This window comes from Perca fluviatilis, chromosome 23 (genome assembly GCF_010015445.1).
Source record: "Perca fluviatilis chromosome 23, GENO_Pfluv_1.0, whole genome shotgun sequence".
Classification (NCBI taxonomy): domain Eukaryota; kingdom Metazoa; phylum Chordata; class Actinopteri; order Perciformes; family Percidae; genus Perca; species Perca fluviatilis.
In genome coordinates this window covers 28,401,447-28,423,805 of record NC_053134.1, presented here as the reverse complement: position 1 = coordinate 28,423,805, position 22,359 = coordinate 28,401,447, and the positions used below count along the sequence as shown (strand labels likewise).

The following is a 22,359-nucleotide window of genomic DNA, read 5'->3' as shown; positions in this document are numbered from 1 at the left end:
GTGATCACAATGGCCAAATAATCAACTGATTGGACATTTTATTCTAGAGAAAGAGTGATGCACATGTGAAAAGAAAGAGAATTATTTCAATATGGGGTTCCTTCACCTCCATGGGTCCACACACCCGTTTTCTTCCATAAAGTTTGTTAAAGACCTGGACATCTTGGAGAGCGGTGAGGGTCTCGGGGCAGAGCAGTCCAAAACTGGGTCTACAACACAATTGAGCCAAAAATAAGATGATGTGTATTTAAGTTTGGTAGAGAGGATGTTCATGAAATCAACATAGTCCCAGTTAGGAGCTTAAACGCTGACTAGGAGCACTAGGTTTTGGAATAAAGTGCCTACAGTTACATACCTGCCATTTGGGTCAGAAATAGTATTAAATGGTATGAATTGAGTTTTTTATTCACCAGTATCGCAACACCTCTCGCCTTTGTATTAAAGATAGAATGAAACACCTGGCTGATCCAAGGTTTGTGTAGCCTAACGTGATCTGACTTCTTTAAATGGGTTTCCTGCAGAAACATAATATCTGTCTTCAAGGTTTTTAGATGAGTAAAGATCCTAGAACATTTGATTGGACCATTCATTGATTTAACATTCATGAGATCATTCTGACTGAGTTGTCCCTCCTACTACCAGAATTATTAAGTATAGAAGCCATGTTTTGGGTTAAGATTGAATGGGTTGGGGGTGAGTAGGAGCACCAGAGTCGAGCTCCTGGAATATATATGATTTTGAACATTTCAGAGATAGCTTAATACAGCTAAAATTGCACGATTGGAGAAGTAATGTCACTCCGTGACCTCTTGGCTAAAACACCTGAAAACAAACGAGTTTTACGACCCAAATCTCGAAAGACTCAGCCGGGGCCAGCGGCCAGCGGACCTAACAAAATGGAGGAAGCAGAGGAGATAGACAGCCTGGTGGCTAAGATAAGTTACGCTGTATTCGCCAAACTCAGCTCCAGTCTGGATACGAAACTCGACCAGATAACTCAGTGAGCTCGGTGTGCGAAAAAGTGAAAGTGGTCGAAAGGAGAGTGGAAGACACAGAACAGAGAATCGCCGATACAGAAGACACCGTGTTGCAGCTGCTAGCCAAACTTGAGCGCACCGATGCTCAGCTGAGTGAGGCCATCAACAGGCTAGAGGACCATGAGAACAGCTCCAGACGTAACAACATTAAAATCGTCAACCTGCTGGAACGCATAGAGGGGGACAATACTAAAGGCTTCTTTGAGACGTGGCTCCCAAAAATCCTGAACCTCACGGTAAAATGACCGTTTCGATTACCTACAAGATGCTTTTCCCCGCGGTGCTGCGAATCACACATGATAACAAGGTCCAGCTCTTCAAAACATCAGGCGAAGCACAGAGGTATGTCGAGGAGCTGCAGAAAAACAAGTTATTAGGGACAGTTGCAAAGTAATCTGAAGTTAAACCACCAAGTCTCGCTCATGATGGCCAGGCAGCTGAAACGTATGAAAGGAGGTGAAGGGACATTTCTCTCCTCTTGAGAATGGGTCAGGCGACACATGCCACTTCTGTTTGTAGCTGCATTGTAAGGCCTAGAAAGGTAACAATGAGGTCGGGGGTGATTACTGTATAATTACTATCACTGAAGGATGTTTTCATAAAATATAGAAGTCCCGGGAGCTCTGGCTTATCCTACCAGTGTTTGTTTCAAGGTTAAGTATGAGGGAAAAATTTTGGATGCCAAGAGGCTTCACATGTGCCCTTTAAATAGGTTAATGTTACAGCAGGTTTGTGTATTTCTAAGTTGTTTGTTGTTGTTACAGCAGGAATGTGTATTTCTAAGTTGTTTTTTGCTGGTAAGTGTAGTTAAATGTTGTCTTTTTTTCACCACCACCAGAAGGGAATCTCCATACAAGCTGGTTCGGCTAGGGTCATATGACGCGGATGCCCAGAGCACCACTAGAATGCTAGATATCTCTGTGACATCAGGAAAAAGTGGTAAATGTCAAGTATAAATAGTATAAAATTTTGCACATTTAACGTAAAAGGGATCCATCATCCAATAAAGCGAAAGAAAACATTAAGCTTTCTCAAAAAAGACAAAGTACAAATAGCCTTTTTACAAGAAACCCATCTAGTAAATAAAGAGCATGTGAAACGAGACTACCTCTAACAGCAGAGGAGTTGCCATTTTAATTCATAGGGCCATCCCATTTGCACTTAATACTTACTCTGCCGATCCTGAGGGCAGATACATTATTGTCTATGGTACAATTTATGGTACTCCTATTACTATGATCAACGTGTACCTAATCCACCGCCCCCTTATTTTGGACTAGGATTGCAACAGTATTGGAGGAATACAAATGCCCTCTTAGATTGTTGGGTGGCGACTTTAATTGCTGTTTAGACAATAAATTAGACAGGTCTACAGCAGATGCATGCAGGCGAACAACCGCTGGTGCTTCACTAGGCAAGTTAGATGATACCTATTTGAATGATATACGGAGAACTCTGAACTCTTCAGTTAAGGATTTCACGTTGTATTCTAACCTGCACAATTCATTCACAAGAATTGACTACTTTTTTATACCACCACAGATCGTAGGACAGGTGACAGCATGCAGTATAGGTTCTATTCATATCAGTGATCATGCCCCAGTCTATTTGGAATTAGTCTTGAGTAAAGCCACATCAGGCAGACTTGGGTGGTGATTTCCATCATATCTACTTAATGACAAGGAATTTAGAAAGAAGATGGAAACAGAGATAAAAACTATGTTTGACGTGAATGACAACAGTGAAACAAATTCTGAATTTCTCTTGGAATCTGCAAAGCCTTATATTAGAGGATTCAACATTTCATATATGTCATACCGAAAGAATTCACTACTGCTGAAGCAAAATGAATTGGAAGCAGACTTGAAAAAGGCAGAAACGGCTCATAAAGCTAATCCGACTAGGACAAACCTTATTAAAACACAAACTATTAAAGCTGCTCTAAATTCAATTTTGAACGCAAAAGCTTCAAGATCGTTATTTTATTAACGGCAACGACTATACGAATATGGGAACAAAGCTAGTAAATATCTGGCACGCCTACTCAATCAGAAACAAAATTGTAACACGATAGCAGGGATTAGGGATCCGGGAGGGAAAAGACATTTTGACAGGAAAAACATCAGTTCAGTCTTTGTATCATTCTACAAGACATTATATAAATCTGACATTAACAGCACCAAAGAAGGACTCAAAATATTTTTCTCAAAAATCTATTTACCCAAGCTGACTGAAGAGCAACAGAAATCTCTGGGCAAACCCATTCAGGAGAAGGAAATATTAGAGGCTTTGGCCTTAATGGGTAGTGGAAAATCCCCGGGCCCTGATAGGATGCCGGTGGAATGGTTCAAGACTTTTAAAGACAAGCTCACTCCCTATCTGGCCAGAACCTATAATTATATATATATAGTTTCAATACTGCCCACCACTTGCCTGAAACAATGTCGTTAGCCAGTATCCGTCTGATCCTGAAAAAAAATAAAGACCCTGAAGACCCAGCGTCCTACAGGCCAGTTTCGCTCATTAATGTAGATTCAAAGATTTTAGCCAAAGTTTTAACTTTGAGGCTTGAACCACTCATATCAACATTAGTAAAACCTGATCAAACAGGCTTTATTAAAGGACGGAGCTCTTCTAACAACATCAGGAGGCTGTTGAATATCATACAGCTGGCCAGTGAGAATAAGGCACAGGGCCTGGTGGTATCTTTGGATACATAAGTACATAAGATTTCGCTATATGCGGATGACGTCTTACTGTACCTCATTGATTTGGACACCACCATCCCATGTCTGCTTAAAGGCCTACAACAATTTGGACATCTCTCAGGTTTCAGGGTCAATCTTTCAAAAATGGAAGCCATGCCTATTGCTGCCTCGGCGGGCTTTGCCCCGCCTACTGGCTTTCCCTTTCAGTGGTCACCTAAGGAGATAACGTATCTGGGAATAAGAGTTGGTCCTTCCCTTAGAAATTTGGCTAAGCTTAATTTTAAACTGATCATAACACGCATTAGGGACGACCTGCACAGATGGGGAACCTTACCTGTCTCCTGGTTGGGCAGGATAAGTGTGGTTAAAATGAATATACTGCCTAGACTGCTGTACCCACTACAGATGTTACTAAACTCAATCCCCAACAGGTTCTTTACAGACTTTGATAAAACGTTTACACAATTAATTTGGCAAGGGAAAAAGGTCAGGATGAAAATAGGTAAACTAATGAGAAACAAAGAGCAAAGTGGACTTGGGGTCCCAAATATGCGGTTTTACCATTGGGCTGCACAAATTCGGTACATGAATGGATGAAGCCAGACATTACAAATACTTGGATTTATATGGAGTCGAGAAATTGTGGCATACTGGCACTGCGGGATTGCCCTTCTGTTAATTATAAGGTAAAACTGCAAGTCCAAAATAATGGTATTGTGCGGAACACACTAAATACTTGGAATAAAATGCAGGTTTGTTTTAAACTCAAAAAACATTTCTCACTTCTGGCTCCCATATGGCGGAACCCAGATTTTCTCCCCTCATGTCAAGATTCAGTGTTTAAACTTTGGCAGGAGAGGGGCCTGGACCGACTTGCTAAACTCTATGAAGGAGAAACAATTATTTGAAGGCCTGAAAAGCAAATACTCTCTTCAGCAGTCTCATTTTTATCGTTACCTGCAAATACGACACTATATGTCAAAAAACATGCATGCTTCAAATGAGTAAATACACTTACTATCATGAGCTGTAACGCTGATAGAGAGAGGCAATTTAAAATATTGCACAGACTCCATTGCACACCGCTACTGAGGGGCAGGCTTGGTCTGTGCTCATCTAAATGCCCTAAATGTGACACAGAAACAGGCACACACTTACATATGTTTTGGTCATGTGTAAAGAAACAAAAGTTCTGGAGAGATGTGAAGGAGGAAGTGATTACCTTGGTTGGATATGATCTGGAACTTTCACCCAGTGCATCTTAGCAGCTAAAGTGGACAATGCAAAAAGTGCCCACAATGCTAAATTGATTGGAATACTTTTGTACGTAGCAAGAAAGACCATTCTCAAGTTCTGGATATCTAAGAACACCCCCACACTGGATGATTGGTATAGGGAAGTATTGGAAATACTTCTGTTGGAAAAACTGACTCATACCCTGCATGACAATTTCAATGGCTTCATCAAGGTATGGCAATCAGTTCTGGCCGCGGTGGACCCCTCTGGACTGAACTTTGTCTCATCCAACTAACAACATAGGATCTGACTTCAGCCTGTTCTAGCAATTTAAATATATCTAGGCCTGCATGGTGGTGTGTGTCTGTCTTGTCATTTTTTAGGTTATTTTATTATTATTTCAGAGATATGTCTCACTTTGTCTGTTCTTTCTTTTTTTAATATGATGTGTGTATAGTGTGATCCCTGCTGTGTATTAGCAGCAGCAGGTGTATAACCTGGGATGCTAGCTGAAGTTATACTTGATATTAACGTCACTTAATCTTGAAGTTGCCGTACGAAGTTAACGGTCACTAGTCAAATAACTGAAATAGTTGGCAGTGCGGGAGCCACTTTCTTCTCAACTACTCTGTCTCCATGCTAAACCGGAAGTCTAAGCAGTTTTACCCTACACGTTGAAAAATTTTGCCATGGTGTCCCGACCCAAAGCGTCAAAAAGTGACGCCAAGGGTCCTGACCCAGAGCGTCATATATCACCATGGATGGGATTAAATTTGAATTAGTTTAAAGCCCCCTGTGTCTGACTGAGATGCTAAACAAGATGTTTTGCGTCAATAACTAACGCCAAAGGAAGAATTCAATGTAAAAATTAAAATGTTGTAGTAGGACTATAGCAAACACATCATTGGAAAGGTCTCAACCTCGACAGTAACATATGTCAGTCTGAAGAGGATACATTACTCCTGCTTTGAAATATTGAACCTTGAACCCAGTACAAGTACAGAAGGTGCTACTGTTGTGACCTAGAAGTATTATTTTATAATTTCTAAATTTCCTATAATAAGGAATATGTTTAGAATTCTGTAGGGAAATGTGACGGACGTTTCAGTTGCAGCCGGAGTGTTTTGTCAAAAAAGTACAATAAGAAACAAATAGAGACTAGTTGTGAATGAAACCAAAGTCTGGTCTTTGAGGATTTATTATACTTGCAAGCATAGGAAAACAATTTCACAGGTACCAAAGCACAGTGGGAAAGTGTCTTCAACTGAGCTAAAGTTCAGTCATTTCTTATATACCAGAAGACAATCAGAGCCACTCCTCCTTGAAATATATCCTTAGTAGGAGCAAACAGTTAACAAAAACACCATAAACAGAACCTTCCCTTTTGCCCCCGTTCTAAAACGAGTCATAACACCGGTTAATCTCAGCTGCCAGGGACAGGAAGAATATGTTTAAGAGACACAGTTCACATTTTGTTTATGGTATCCTTTAACCCTTATCTGCTAAAACTAAAACAGAAGGCTGAACTAAAGAAAAAATAACTTCAAGTGGCACCAAGGTTTACGATTTCAGCTGTTTCTACCTGGAGACTCTAAGTCTAACACAAAATGTGGAAGAATATGAGGAAATCATGTAGAAAATAAAAACAATCATGTTTAAATGAAATTTAATTCACTCTTTTGATTACAAAAAAACTACAAAAAAAACCTTCTTAGTAATAAGTAAATAAACATCTAGGTAAAAATAAAACAAAATAATCAGTTTTACACAGCATCGGAGACTGTGTTCAGTACGGAAGCATTAAGATAACCCGGTGTGGAGTACAGAAATGCACTAGTGTTAAATTTACCTGATGTGTATGTACAGTTCAGAGTCCTTTGACAACCCATGGTTGGACCCAAGTAACAGGCGAGGTCGTTCAATGCAGAGTGCATGTGTCAAATTTTTCAGAAGACTGTGATGAAAATGTCCTATACTATCAGATACTTTTCCATTCTTGGTTGTTAACATAGTACCATTATGAGAACGCACAGTGCGATGAGCAAAACCATCACAGGGTGATGGTTGAGAGCTGGCAGAATAAAACTGACCCCCCTCGTTTCTAACATCTTTGAGTGCTGTCAGCGCCCAGATAGCTTCCTTTAATTTCAATGGGTGTGGTTTTACTGGAGTAGCTTGTTTCTGTGAGTGAGGAAATAGTGAACAAACATAACATGAATCATTGTAACCTGCATCACGTGTAAGCTTCTTAACAAAGCCAAGCCATACATTATTAGAGAATGCTTGTGGAACCACAAAGCCCCAATCAGAATTATTTGTATGCCAAACAGCCTGATGCCACGAGGAACATATTGGTCCTCCCCGTGTGTGAAATCCATAGTCTTCTACTATTGTATCCATCCATCTTCGTCCGCTTATCCGGTGTCGGGTCGCGGGGGGAGCAGCTCCACTACTATTGTAACATAGCATTTATACACCTCTGCTCCTCCCAACAACGTTTCATCGCACCAAAAATAATCGCATCGCTGAAACATAAGTGTGGACGTAGTGTTAACCATTACAGTGACATTTGCTCTATTGTACTCATTGTACCCCGAACGCCATCGTCTTCAGGACATGGACAACGTCTTGTTACCCTCTTATGTACTGTTTGAATGTCATCAATGTGTGTGTGCGTAGCAGTGGCATTAGGAAAAGTAGTGCTAGGAGAGATGGTTACGTCAGTCAGTGGTCTATCATACTTTTCTAACATCAAAAATGCGAAAACCATAAATCTCTCTCAGCAACCTTCACTGCCGTGTGTCTGTAGGAGGACCTGGAATGGTCCCTGCCACCGTCTGGATTGCCAATTCTTTCTCCTGAAGTCTTTTACCACCCCCCAGGTCTGAGCTTATGCAGCGGTCCTTCAGCTGGTTTAGGCAGACCTGCTGAAACCTGGATTCTTATGGCAGAAAGAGCAGAAGAGAGTTGTACGCAGTAACTTAACATGTCATTTTCGCACAGAGCGATGGAGGGAAGAGGTGTCTGGTGGGCCTTTACCTACCGGTGTAGAAAAAAAAATCTTTAGAGCAGGTCAAAATAAAAATTAAACTTATTACATCCCCTTATGCTACAGTGTCAATCAGGGGGTAGAGGATCCTTTGATATGGTTGAACTATCAATTTTGTCAATTTTGTTTGATATGTGTTTTCACCTGAGCAGATTTTAGTTTTTATGTACAATTCCTACTAACAGAGTGAAGCCATTGAAATGTAACTATTCTAGCACTTTGGTTATTCAAGGTCTTTTAGAGGCTATGGCAGCAATGATGCCACCACAAATGTTTGCATGCTATTTATTATTGCTACTATTTCCCTATAGCCTGACAAGCCAGACCCACATCAAGATGTTGGGTCTGGGAACTCACCATTGACGGAGCTCAATCCGAAGGGCGGGATAAACGGTTGTCTTTCAAATTTCCTCTGCACGCAATAGGATAGCACTACAACCAGGCAGAGCAACGAAGAAGGTAGCGAAGCTAGTTGATAGATTAAACTTTTGCCGAATCTGGTCGGCAAAACTCCGAACACATCTTCCTTTTTTCAGAATGATTTCTGTGCCGTTCTTTGTTCTTTCCTCAAAGAAAAGCTTAACTCCAAGTCTTCCAGAAGACCGCTGTTCCCAGCAGCAGCAGCCATAAGCCCCGCCCACCGACTCTATCCAGACCCGTCGCTAGACCTCAGTCTTAAGGGGGGCACATGAAATACATGGGGGGGCACAATTATTATGGGCGTACAGTACGTATATGTATAATAATCATATACTCTTGTTATACTATTCGCACGTAATCATCACGTTAAACATAACCAACAGCAATATGACCAGGTAGCCTATATAGCCTACAACACATTACATAGAAGCAATGTTATGAATATCCATAAAACACTTGACTATACAACATATTAGATGTAACACCAGAAGCATCTCTCAAACATTGCATTTTAAAGCAGTCAACAGAAGGATATGCATTGCTATGCATGTGCCATGAGACACGCACGCACGCACGCACACACACACTCACACACATACACACACACACACACACACACACACACACACAGACTTTGAACCTACCGGTACTTTGAGTGGAGGCAGCCTGTCCTCTCTCCAGTCCCTCCTGTCATTTGAAGCTGCATGCTTATTTAAGCCCTTGTCTGTAAATCTTAAACCCCTTTAATGAAGAAGGTCGCGTCCGATGATACAGATGTGAATTTCCTGCAGGCATAACAAAATGCGGAGTCCTTTTCCACCGAGTAGCCTACGCAAGCCAGTCCCTGTTCAAATACCAGCTACAGCTACGTTTTTTTTTAACCAAAGCTTTTGACTGGATATTTCCTCAACACAACCTGTTTGGGTTTGTCCGTCACACCCCTGATTCAACAGTTAGTTGTGGCCCAAATGCTGCCCCAGTCGCAGTTGCACTTGACCTGCAGGTCCTGCCAGGCCCAGGGTCAGGCTCCACGGAGCTACTAGCATCAGGCTCAGACTGTCGTCCAGGGGCTCCTTCTCCAACGACAACATCAGGAGGCGTCGGTGCCGTATCCAGTTTGGCAGAGGAGAATGTTGGTGGGCTTTTCAACCACTTACCATGACGAACTGAAGCGAGTAAGCCGGCGAAAACTCATCCAGCTTTCAGAAATGTGCGGTAACTGTTGAGCGGCTACACTGACGTAGGGAACGTCACGTCGTAGCCTAACTTTCTTTTTAGTAAGGCCGTGATAGGCTGTTGCAGTGTAGATTCCCATCAATCAAACAAAAATCACACCATTGTTTATTTATATTTATAATGTTTTAATGATAAAGAATGTAACATTAATGCAACACAAAATTAGCAACTATGATAATATAAAATTAAAGTAATTTTTTTAAGAGATCTGTGCCTCAAGTGGGGGGGGCACAAGCATTTTTTGGGGCGGGCCCGGCCCCCTATGGCCCGCCCATAGCGACGGGTATGACTCTATCCACGATGTGATTGGCCTGACCAAAATTTGGTTTTTGAAGCTCGCAAGTCAATGGAGAGTACCTAGACCCCCCTGGCTGCAAAATAAATTTGCTGCCACTAGGGTGCGTCTAGATTTCTAGGCTAATTTCCCTACTATTTGAGGCATGACAAAGCTCATGACTCAATAAGCAGCATATATAAATAATCTGTTTAATAGTTTGGCCATTTACACTGTTCTGTGTTATACAGCAAAAGTGTATAACAGCAACAAAAGTTCAATAAATAATTTCTTTAGAGAAAAGAAATCACCAAAGTGTTTTCAACGTCAACATCAGTTAATTTAGTTTAAACAATTTGTGATATAGCAACTCAAAAACTCACTAGAGTATGATATTAAATGAACTGCCTTTAGGATGAAATCTCATGTCAACCTGTATTTATTTAATATAACCATTAAACTAAGATGAATTAAACAAAAATATGTTGTATATTTCATTTTTTAGGTTTGTTTGCAACACAAAGTAATACTAATTACTATCTGGTAATTCTAAGAATCATTATGAATTAAAGTTTTCAGGCCTATAGAGCAAACCTAAGCACTTCTAATTTAAAGTCTATTTATCCAATGTGTTACCTGATATGGGAAACATATCACATCATATAATGTACAACAAAAATGTGTATCAAAATCATTTCTTTAAACTAAATTCCACATGCAAACTCATGTTTTGTTTTTTCTTATCTCTGGGTGTGTGTGTGTGTGTGTGTGTGTGTGTGTGTGTGTGTGTGTGTGTGTGTGTGTGTGTTCTCTGTGAAGCTCCTCCTCCGGCTGTCCTCTGTAGCCTGTTAAGAAACGGCAGATTTTTGGTCTAAATGACAAACCCAAATTAAAAGGGGTACAGCTCCCACATACTTTGACACTCAGGGGTGTCATTGGAAAGGAAACCCTGTCCAGTTTCTTTTAAAAGTGTCAGGGTGATTCTAGACCTTACTGACATAGAGTTACAGAGGCTGGAATGGAGGTTTTTATTTCCGTCCAAGTCATTCATCTGTAAAATCTGACTAAAATACACTGCTGTAAACACATCTGGTGAGATACAGACAACACAAGGCCATAGCCACATGTGTCAGCTTACTACTGAAAACGATTTGACGTCAAAAGACTCAGAAATTGATTTTATATGAATCTACAGATATGTCTGTGCTTTTTTGTTTTGTGCCATTTGGAGACTCCAAAAGGGACTTTAGTTACCAAGACTGCATACTGAGTTTCAAAGGTTTATAACTTGAGAACCCCTTTGCCTAGAAACATAATCTGGTGAAAGCTGACACTCTGAGGTATCTTGCCATGTATTTGTATTAGGCACAGCATCACATAAGCATAACCACACAAAACTTATATTTTCTTCTGTTCCGCCTAAGAGATTTTGATAAAAAAGGAAAGGTTTTTATATAGAAATATTAGACAATAGAAAAACTAAACACACACATGAATGATAAAATAAACTATTTACATAGTGGACCACAGATGCAAATTAGCTGTATAGCTAACACTGGTACAGGGTACACTGTCACACAAACGTCTTGAAATTAGATAACTCACCAAAGTCGCTCTCTTTAACTAACGTGTGTGTAATCGAACTCGAAAGATGTTTTCTGCGAGGGCGCAGATAAACTGCCTTGGAAATTTGTTTGGACTCTTGGGGATTTATGAAAAAAAATGTTTTGAACAATTTCACCAAAGTGGATAAAGGGAAGAATGTGAAGGTACGTAAGTGTAGCTGGTCTGGCCTGACACTCCTTTAATTTGACTCTGCGTAGTAATGGACGACAGACATCTTCTGCTTTGCCAGTTGGACAGGGGGTTTATTATGCATACCTGTGTACAACACACATTAAATCAGTACAGCAACGATAGTTACGTTATTGTAACTCCAGATTCTATGAGTATAGGCGTAGCCCTCTAAACCACGCTATGGGTTTATCCCTTCGCGCATGTGCAGTCGTGAAGATTTTCTTTCCCGCCCTTGCGTGCTGCACGGGCTTCAACTACGTCCGCAATTACTGTATAAAAACAGGGCGGACCCGTTGCTCTGCTCCCAACATCAGCTTTTTCTTCAGCTAATGCAATAGGAGCAGGTGGCCCGAATCTTAGAGGGCTACGCCTATACTCATAGAATCTGGAGTTACAATAACGTAACTATCGTTCTATTTCGTATAGGCTTCGCCCTCTAAGCCACGCTATGGGTTAGGGCAAAGCTGATGTAGTCAATGCCACCGGCGACAGATCCCACAAGTGGAACATAGACTTATTTTCCCTTACTGTCACTTATCTCTCATGTGCCGCCATGGCAACGACCTGCTAGCTGGCTGAAGGCCCAAGCCGAGAATGCAGGCGTGCATGATTGATGAGGGAAATACATGATTGATAATTATGGGACGCCCGAGTTCCTCCCAGTCACCCAGAGTAGGGGGGTTAGAAAACGTAAAGCGGCACATATCGTGATTGTATAATAGTGACAAAACATATACATATGTACATAATATATACAATTATACAGTACAGGCCAAAAGTTTGGACACACCTTCTCATTCAATGTGTTTCTTTATTTTCATGACTATTTACATTGTAGATTCTCACTGAAGTCATCAAAACTATGAATGAACACATATGGAATTATGTACTTAACAAAAAAGTGTGAAATAACTGAAAACATGTCTTATATTTTAGATTCCTCAAAGTAGCCACCCTTTGCTTTTTTTGATAACTCTGCAAACTCTTGGTGTTCTCTCAATGAGCTTCATGAGGTAGTCACCTGAAATGGTTTTCACTTCACAGGTGTGCCTTCTCAGGGTTAATTAGTGGAATGTTTTCCCTTATTAATAAAAAAGCAAAGGTTGGCTACTTTGAAGAATCTAGAATATAAGACATGTTTTCAGTTATTTCACACTTTTTTGTTAAAGTGATGGTTCGGAGTAATTCACCCTAGGGTCCTTTGCACCATGACCTCGAGCCAAACACCCCCTCAGAAGCTTTTTTCACCTGGGTCTAACATTGGGAGAGTTAGCTAGAGTAGCGTTATCAGCTGAATAGCTTAGCGCAGGGGCTAATGGACCCACGTTTGTATCTTGTAAGTTACCCCACTAATAATGCCCAAAATGATACCAAACGTCTACAAGTAGTACAAATAGGTTATGCTCTCATAAAATGATGGATTGGAAAGTTTGTAAGTACACCAGAAGTTTATGAACACTTGCCTGCTCTCTTCAGCTCTCTGTTGCTGCTGCTGCTGCTGCTACCTGCAGTTAGACGAGTGCTTAGGGCCGTCTACAAATTACTACACCGAAAAGAGATACAACAAAAATATTTATTAATTTAATGATTAAATAAAGGTAATGTCTCCAAACTTACCTCAATTATTACTTGTCTCCTGCTAGTTATACTACAGCACTTACTTAAAAAAAAAAAGTTAAATTAAAAAATATTTTTGTTGCATCTCTTTTCGGTGTTGTAATTTGTAGACGGCCCTAAGCACTCATCTTACAGCAGCAACAACAGCAGAGAGCAGAAGCCAGCAGGCAAGTGTTATTTACATAAACTTCTGGTGTACTTACAAACTTTCCAATCCATCGTTTTATGAGAGCATAACCTATTTGTACCACTTGTAGACGTTTGGTATCATTTCGGGCATTATTAGTGGGGTAACTTACGAGATACAAACGTGGGTCCATTAGCCCCTGCGCTAAACTATTCAGCTGATAACGCTACTCTACGCTAACTCTCCCAATGTTAGACCCAGGTGAAAAAAGCTTCTGGGGGGGTGTTTGGCTCGAGGTCATGGTGCAAAGGACCCTAGGGTGAACTACTCCGAACCATCACTTTAAGTACATAATTCCATATGTGTTCATTCATAGTTTTGATGCCTTCAGTGAGAATCTACAATGTAAATAGTAATGAAAATAAAAAGGAAACGCATTGAATGAGAAAGTGTGTCCAAACTTTTGGCCTGTACTGTACATACGACGGGGCCTCATTCGTCGTTGTGAGAAGAGAGGACCGAGTGAGTCAGTGAGGGCTCAGACACATCCCGCAAATAGAAGCGGATGAAAGGGCATGGGGATGCCCAAGAGGCCGCTGCACAGATTTCGGCAACTGACATGCCTCTGAACAGGGCTGTCGATGCAGACAGAGCCTGTGTAGAATGTGCCCGAATGCCCTGGGGGGACTACGCCCCCTCCGTGTTATAGGCCTGGGTGATAGCCTTACACAGCCAGTGAGACAGGCGTTGTTTCGACAGGGCCGCTCCTTGGGAGTGTTCCCTGTAGTGAACAAACAGCTGCTGCCAAAAAACCCTGGAGGGAGAAAAACCTTGACCGAAAGGAATTTGTTAAAATTTATGGCGTGAAGAAAGGGTTGGGCTGTAGGGTGGCTGCGCTCCCGTCCCCTCTGATTGAGAGACAGGACTGCAAGACTGACAGCGCACATACAGTTGAAACCAGATATTAACATATACTTTAAAAAAAACACAAAAACATTTATTTCTTTACTGTCATACATTAAATAAGAGTAAACTTTTTCTGTTTTAGATCAATACATATTAACATATTTTTTGCATTTGTTAAATGTCAGAATCGAGCGAGGGAGAATTTTTATGTATTTTTTTTATCACTTTCATCAAAGTCAGAAGTATACATACACTTCCTTAGTATTTGGTAGAATTGCCCCAAAACTGTTTCACTTTGGCCAAACGTTTTGGGTATCCTTCCACAAGCTTTCTACAATAGTTTGCTAGAATTTTGGCCCACTCCTCTTGACAGAACTGTGGATGCATTTAAAGGCACACCTCAAACACAGAGCCTCTTTCTTTGACATCATGGGAAAATCAAGAGAAATCAACCAAGACATCAGGAAAAGAATTGTGGACCTCCACAAGTGTGTCTCATCCTTAGGTGCAATTTCCAGATGCCTGAAGGTCCCACGTTCCTCTGTTCAGACAATAATACGCAAGAATAAAAAACATGGGAATTTACAACAATCATATCGCTCAGGAAGGAGACGGATTCTGAGTCCCAGAGAGGAACGTTTTTTGGTGCGAAATGTGCGAATCAATCCCAGGACAACAGCAAAAGACCTTGTTAAGATGCTTGCTGAAACTGGTAAGACAGTGTCATTATCCACAGTAAACGAGTCCTGTACCACCATGAGCTAAAAGGTTACTCTGGGAGAAGAAAGCCATTACTTCAAAATCATAAAAAATAAAAAAGCCAGACTACAGTTTGCAACTGCACATGGGGACAAAAATCTTAATTTTTGGAGACATGTCCTGTGGTCTGATGAAACAAAAATTTAACTGTTTGGCCATAATGATAAATGGTATATTTGGAGGAAAAAGGGCGAAGCTTTGAAGCCTCAGAACACCATCCCAACTGTGAATTATGGGGGTGGTAGTATAATGTTTTGGGGCTGCTTTGCTGCAGAAGGGACTGGTGCACTTCACAAAATAGATTGCATCATGAGAAAATAAAATTTTGTGGATATATTGAAGCAACATCTGAAGACATCAGCCAGGAAGTTAAAGCTTGGGCGCAAATGGGTCTTCCAAATGGACAATGACCCCAAGCATACCTCCAAATTAGTTACAAAGTGGCTTAAGGACAACAAAGTCAAGGTATTAGAGTGGCCATCACAAAGCCCTGATTTAGTCCCATAGAACATTTGTGGGCGGCACTGAAAAGGCGAGTGCGAGCAAGAAGGCCTACAAACCTGACCCAGTTACATCAGTTCTGTCAAGAGGAGTGGGCCAAAATTCCAGCAAACTATTATAGAAAGCTTGTGGAAGGATACCCAAAACGTTTGGCCCAAGTGAAACAGTTTCAGGGCAATTCTACCAAATACTAAGGAAGTGTATGTATACTTCTGACTTTGATGAAAGTGATAAAAAAAATACATACAAAATTCTCCCTCGCTCGATTCTGACATTTAACAAATGCAAAAAATATGTTAATATGTATTTATCTAAAACAGAAAAAGTTTACTCTGATTTAATGTATGACAGTAAAGAAATAAATTAGTTTGTGTTTTTTTTTTTTAAGTGTATGTAAAAATCTGGTTTCAACTGTAGAGTCGCTCATTCGCTTGGCTGATGTCAGGGCAAGGAGAAGCGCCGTTTTTAGAGACAGCAACCTGAGAGGGGCTTGTGCCAGGGGCTCGAAAGGAGGCTTCCCCAGAGCTCGGAGTACCAGGGCCAGATCCCATTGGGGCGTGAGAGAGCGCACGGTGGGTTTCTGCCGTCTGACCCTTTTCAAAAAACGTTTTACTAGGGGGTGCGCAAAAAACGTTCTCTCTCCATAGCCTTCGTGGCAGGATGAAATGGCCGCCGCGTAGGCTTTGACCGTGGATGGGGCCAAGTCATTATCTACCAGTGTTTGGCGATAAGTCAGTACGAGGGGGGGCAGGATATAGGGTCTGATTCCCTCTCTGACCGGGGGGAAAGCGTATACGAGGGTTCTGGGCCAGGGATGGTGGGAGAAAGCGTCCACGCCCAGGGGTGGGTTGTCCCGTGAGCTCAAGTAAAACCACAGAGCGCACTGTGTGTTTTCTCGTGAGGCGAACAGGTCTACCTCCGCTTCCCCGAACCTGCTCCACAGCTTCTGAACGATAGTGGGATTCAATTTCCACTCGTTGTGAGAGAGTCCCCACCTTGACATTAGGTCTGCCGCCCGGTTTAGTATCCCGGGGATGTGGACGGCCCTAAGGAGACAGCAGATGACTGTGAGACCACAGCAGGAGGCTCCTGGCTATTTCAAATAGACACATGTTTGATAGTCAGCATGTGGAATGGACGTACCATGATGCACCGGTTGAACTGGGACAGGTTGAGGATGGGGCGAAACCCGCCTGACTTTTTTGGAGTGAGAAAGTATCGGGAGTAAAATCCCTTGTTCTCCTCCCCCGGAGGAACTCAGGAAATTGCTCCCTTTGACAGCAGTTCCCGTAATTCTGACATCATGGCGTCTGATTCCGCCTGGGACGACACAGTTGTCTCCAACATGCCCGCAAAGCGAGGCGGGGGGGAGGCGAACTGGAGTGTGTAGCCCATATCAGTTTTGACATCCACGAGTCCATGTGTGTCAGTCTGATCCATGCCGCGCTGTGCTCTGAGAGCGGGCGCGCGCATGTCTGTGTGTTGTTCACAGACATAGCTAGCAGGAAGCGCAGAGCCCGTCCCGCCGCTGGGCAAGACGTGGGTAGAACGTGTTGCCCAGCCCATGGTAGGGCCCTGTCGAAAGGGTGGCGGGTCATCGTCGTCCTCATCCCGCTGGCATAGCCTGGGGGAGGAGGAGAACTGAGCAGCGCTAAATGTAGCGGTATGGTGTCTGCTCCCGCTGTCTGCATAGTGAGAGAGTGGTGCAGCTCCGCGAGCAGCGGTGACCTGGTGTGTGCTTGTGTGGGGAACATCTGTCATATTATCAGCGTAATGTTCAGTGGGAACAAGGGCTGCTTCGGGAATGCTTCGTTTAGAAAAGACGCTGAGTGGCCCTTAAAAGGGCCGTTGTGTTTCCGATTTCCAACCGTGGAGGGACAGACGTTCCCCGCGCCCTGTCATTGCCACCGTCGCCACTGCTTGGTGGGTGGCTCCGGGGGCGGGTTAGACCAGGTGGGAGCCGTCTTCATGATCCTTCGGCCCCGTGAAGCCTGCCGGTCGGGGGCCAGCTGTCGCTGCGGTGGGGCAGGCGGAGTGGCAGAGGTCGAGGCCTGGGAGGGTGCAGCCGCAGCAGAGGCTGTGGGGCGTTTCCTCTTATGGCGGTTGGTGGAGCGGTGGCGCTGTTGTTGAGGTGCTGCCTTCCAGGAGCCAAGCCGCCATAGCCGCTCCGCTTCTTCGGCTGCCTGGTGGAGGTGGGATGTGGTCCAAATAGTCCATCGGGAGCTATTATAGTACAGAAGCTCACGCCTGACCTCCATGGGTAGCTGTGACATGTGGGGCCAGATATTTCGCTGGGCCACAGTCTGCCACGCCTCGACAACGCCAACGTGGTCATCGTGGTGAGGGTGAGGATGGCGGTCATAGCCTTGCTGATCTCCGTGGCTAGCTCCGGGGGAAGCACCTCCGGGTTGGTGGCCATGGCAGAGACGGCGGAGGCTAGCAAGGCTATGTTGTTTTGCGCCACTAAGCCCTGGGCCGCACACTGGTGAGACCGGTCAGTAACTTGGGCGCAAACCTGGTCCTGGGTGGACAGGGGGGTCGGCTTCCGGTGGCCGAAGAAGGTAGCCTTCGGAAGCAGGATCGACACCAGGCTCTGCTCCAGAGGGGGGACCGAAGGGAAGCCTGCCTCTGTGTCGCCATGAACCCGTGTGAACGGGGCATAGCGCAAGACTGGCGCCCTCAGTTTCCCTGGCTGAGAGAGAGCCTCCTCCACGAATGGCCAAAGCTCCGTGAAAAGCGGCCAGAGTGGAGCCCGTTTGGACGGCGGCTCTTGAGAGTAGATGTCACCGCTCAGGAGGCCGCGAGAGGGGGCTGGAGGCTCCGCTGGAAGCGCTATGCCTCTCTGGTCCGCCGCCCTTTTATGATCTCCGGCAGGTCCATAAAAAGAGCCTTGGTGGTGGAGGGTGGAGCCACCTGTGGCAGAGGGGAAGACCGCTGAGGCAGTGCCCCTGGCCGTTCTGGAGACTGGGAGAGCCATAGCGGAAAGGCATCGATCCCTGTCTCCAGATCCAGTCCTCCCAGTGGGGAGTAAGGAAACCCTGTGAGAGAGTCGTCGTTCGGGGGAGACGAGTCATCGGACTCGTGCCCGTCGAAGACGCCCTCTTTCAGCGGTTCCAGGGCGTCGACGGGGTCACGTCGGTCCGCCCAGCTGCCGTCCCCCTCTCCATCGACCTCAAAGGCCAGAAAAGCGTCCGCCTGCCGTTGAAGCTCTTTAGAAGGCAGGCGGGCGCAGAACGGGCAGGAGGCGTTGGAGGTGAGAGCCTTGCCGGCGTGAGAGGCACCGAGGCAGGTCTCGCAGCGGGGGTGGAGGTCCGGCGAGAAGATGTAGCCGGCCTCGCAGGAGGGGCAGAGGCGGACGCCGCTGGAGCTGGTAGTCTTCATAACCTTCTTCATAACTGCTCTTGCTTGAAGAAAAAGTGGGAGCAGAACAACGGGTCCGCCCTGTTTTTATAAAGTAATTGCGGATGTAGTTGAAGCCCGTGCAGCACGTAAGGGCGGGAAAGAAAATCTTCACGACTGCGCATGCGCGAAGGGATAAACACATAGCGTGGCTTAGAGGGCGAAGCCTATACAAAATAGAACTCTGGATTCCCACACGCACACCTCTCCTCAGCATAGCGTACCGCTACTGAATAACACGTGCAGTGTTCTTATTAAAATAATATAACAAAATACATTTCAATGTGATCGTATAGTCAAAATGTCCTTATAAAATCAAAACCATTTCCCCACATACCAACGGCAATTTTTATATTTCATTAATAAATGTAAAATATAAACATGAACAAACAAAAAAAACCTACATGTATAAAAATAACATTTTCGTCACTAAAAACAAGGGGAGTACCCACATACCTGTGTACAACACACATTAAATCAGTACAGCAACTCTGGGTTCCCACACAAACACCTTTAAATGAGAGGGAGAAAAGCGCATAAGAATCCACGTGTGCTCTTATTAAGCTAGCCTGAGAGAAGTGAGCTAGCATCTCACATAAAAAGTGCTGTACACAATAAAACTGTATGTACACATTCAAACAAATATCACCATGACAAAGAACAAAGCTAGTGACAGTTAAAGTATAGTAAGAACTTCTACTTAGCGGTTTTAACATGTTTTAAGTCACTTTGAACCAGAGCGCTCAGATTGTCTTACCTCTCCTCAGCATAGCGTACCGCTACTGAGGAGAATAGCGCGACAAAACAGGAAGTGACATCACTAACAGGTCAACGGTCACACCGCCAGAATACAATTAAAATAAAAACTTCCCAAAATAAATACACACAAAACCAGATTTATATGAAAAAAAATACATACACAATCCCTTCATTGAATAAGGAGCAAATATACAAAAGGTAATGCACAGTAAAATGAGGGATATTTGATGGAATACAAACACTTTTTCATACCTGCTACAAAAGCACACTTGAATCGGCGCTGTCCTTTTCAGTGTTATCGCAACTAGATTACCGTTTTCTAACTGCTATAAATTATCTTATGCTTTGTGTGTGGGCTTAATGGAATCCTGAGAGTCTAAGCTTTCAACTGATGTGCTGCATGGCCGTATATTTTGAAGATTTAAAGCTTCAAAGTTATAATTAAGTTTATGCAGTCTATTTTGAGCGGAAGTGTGCCGTCCATGGCACAGTGATCCCTGTGAGGCTAAAGAAACAAAGAAGGATTTTCTCCAGGGTACATGTAAACATACATGTTATTAACATACATTATTTTTTCCCTGATATATGGCATCATTGATTGGAGACTCAGTGTACCCCTGACTGGATTGGCCCGTGGATCTGTTAATTTTTCCGATCCCCAATCCAGCTATTTTGTCAATATCGGGGCCGATATCCGATCCTAATATCGGATCGGTGCACCCCTAGTTAATATCGCTTTAATATATGCGTAGGAAAAACTGAACGCCAGTCGCCACGAGCCTAAGTCAAATGTCTGTGCTTAGTTCACTGGTCTGTTATTAGAGCAGGACAGTTGAGTGTCTGTTCTAAACTGCTAAAGTCAGTTGAACAGGTGAAGTGTTGGTAGGCACCTGTGTTTTTCATCAGATAATGATAAGATATATCAAATGTGGTATCAGTTTGAGTATAATGACAAAAATGATTGGTTTTGCGTGACTACATTACCGGATGCAGTGTTTAATATAATTTGAAAGTATATTTGACACAGGAATAAGACTAAATAAAACTTACCTGACAAAATTCAGAGAGAAAACTTTTTGACTAAAGGTATTGACAAAAGGTTGACTAACATGTAATAACTTAATTTACTAAAACTGGACTGAAACGTTTTGATAACGCTCAGTACAAGTCCTGCATTCAAATTTTTACTTAAAGTGAAAGAGAGGCATTATATATGCTCCAGCCCATATACTCATCTCTGTGTCCTCTGCTTTCCGGTGGGCCTGCTTCTCTACTATCCTCTCCATCAGTCTGTTTCTGCTCCGTGTTCCTGCCTTTTCATCCGTGTTAATTCTCCTTGTGGCCATGTTGCTGTCCTGTCTTTCGGTCCCCCTCGCTCCGTAGTGGGGGTGGCGAGGGACTATCCCTCGCTGTCTGACCGTCTTCCCCTTCTTCCTGGTTTCCGTTCCGCTGTCGACCACACGTCTCACTGCATAGCATCCTCCTGCACGCCCATAGAGCGTCAGCACAGGCCTCGCAGATCTCGACCGTCCTCTCGTCCAGCCTCACCTCCAGTCCTATCCTCGGTCCTATCTGCCACCAGTCCCACGCCACCTAAGGCCCACATTTTACAACTCCTGCCCTTGCTGCTCGCTTCCTCCCTCTTTCACTGCCCATTCTTCACCTTTGACATTTTCTTCTGAAGTAAGTCAGTAGTATATAGTTGGGTTGCTTTGTGGGCCTTCTGTAAGTTATGTAAGGGTTAATACCTGATGAGGGGTCCATTGTCAGGAATTAATGGACGATGGAGAAGGCGTGAACCGTCCGACGTGCAGCGCAGAGCAGGTGGAAACACTTTGACTGTAGACTTGGTTGGCCCACATGTTGTATAACCTGGTTTGTTTGAACCTTATCGAGATCTTGACACACTCTGTAAGTGCCCAGCTTACTGTATAGACTCTGCTGGTTTATCATTCAGACATCCTTAGCTTCTAACCGTGGGGAGTTGGGTTTTAACAGGACCAGCCACTATGGGGCCATAGAATTATATAATAAGTGTCAGCTCTGTTAGTTCAGTCAGTTAATCACATTATAATTTGCCATCATTGTATGCAAGAGCCCTTTTTGCCAACACTCAATTCGAATGTGTCCTTAACTCAGGAAATAGTTTGCTCACTCAATTTTTCAGAGCTTGAGCAGAGATTTAAATCCCATTAAAGTGATAAGTAGACTAATGAAGTCACTGAGGGATTGGCTCCAGCAGCACATTGCAGACCGGGCTCCTCCAGGGCCATAGTGCCACTGCAGTCCAGTCACTCACTGCCGCTTTCTAATAACACTGTTCGAAGCAGAGCGATGCCACACCAAGTCCTCTGCTGACAGCCCTTCACCCACTTCTCTCTGCTGTTCCCCAGAGCAAAATGATTGTGCTTGTTGAGCTTCAGAATTTCCGTGTTCAGCTCATCTTCACTTGAAATCTTGAACAAGTTACATAGACCTAAGGACAGAATGCTGACATTTATTCATACGTGTGATGTGTCACTCTTGTAACACAT

At 43.5% G+C, this 22,359-nt stretch overlaps 1 protein-coding gene across 1 annotated transcript in view; it reads left to right on the top strand.

Annotated features, from left to right (window-relative positions):
* Positions 1-22,359, top strand: part of LOC120553767 (LARGE xylosyl- and glucuronyltransferase 1) — a gene marked incomplete at its 5' end in the record, with an annotated part of 89,441 nt that overhangs the window by 6,717 nt on the left and 60,365 nt on the right. The window lies entirely within an intron of this gene.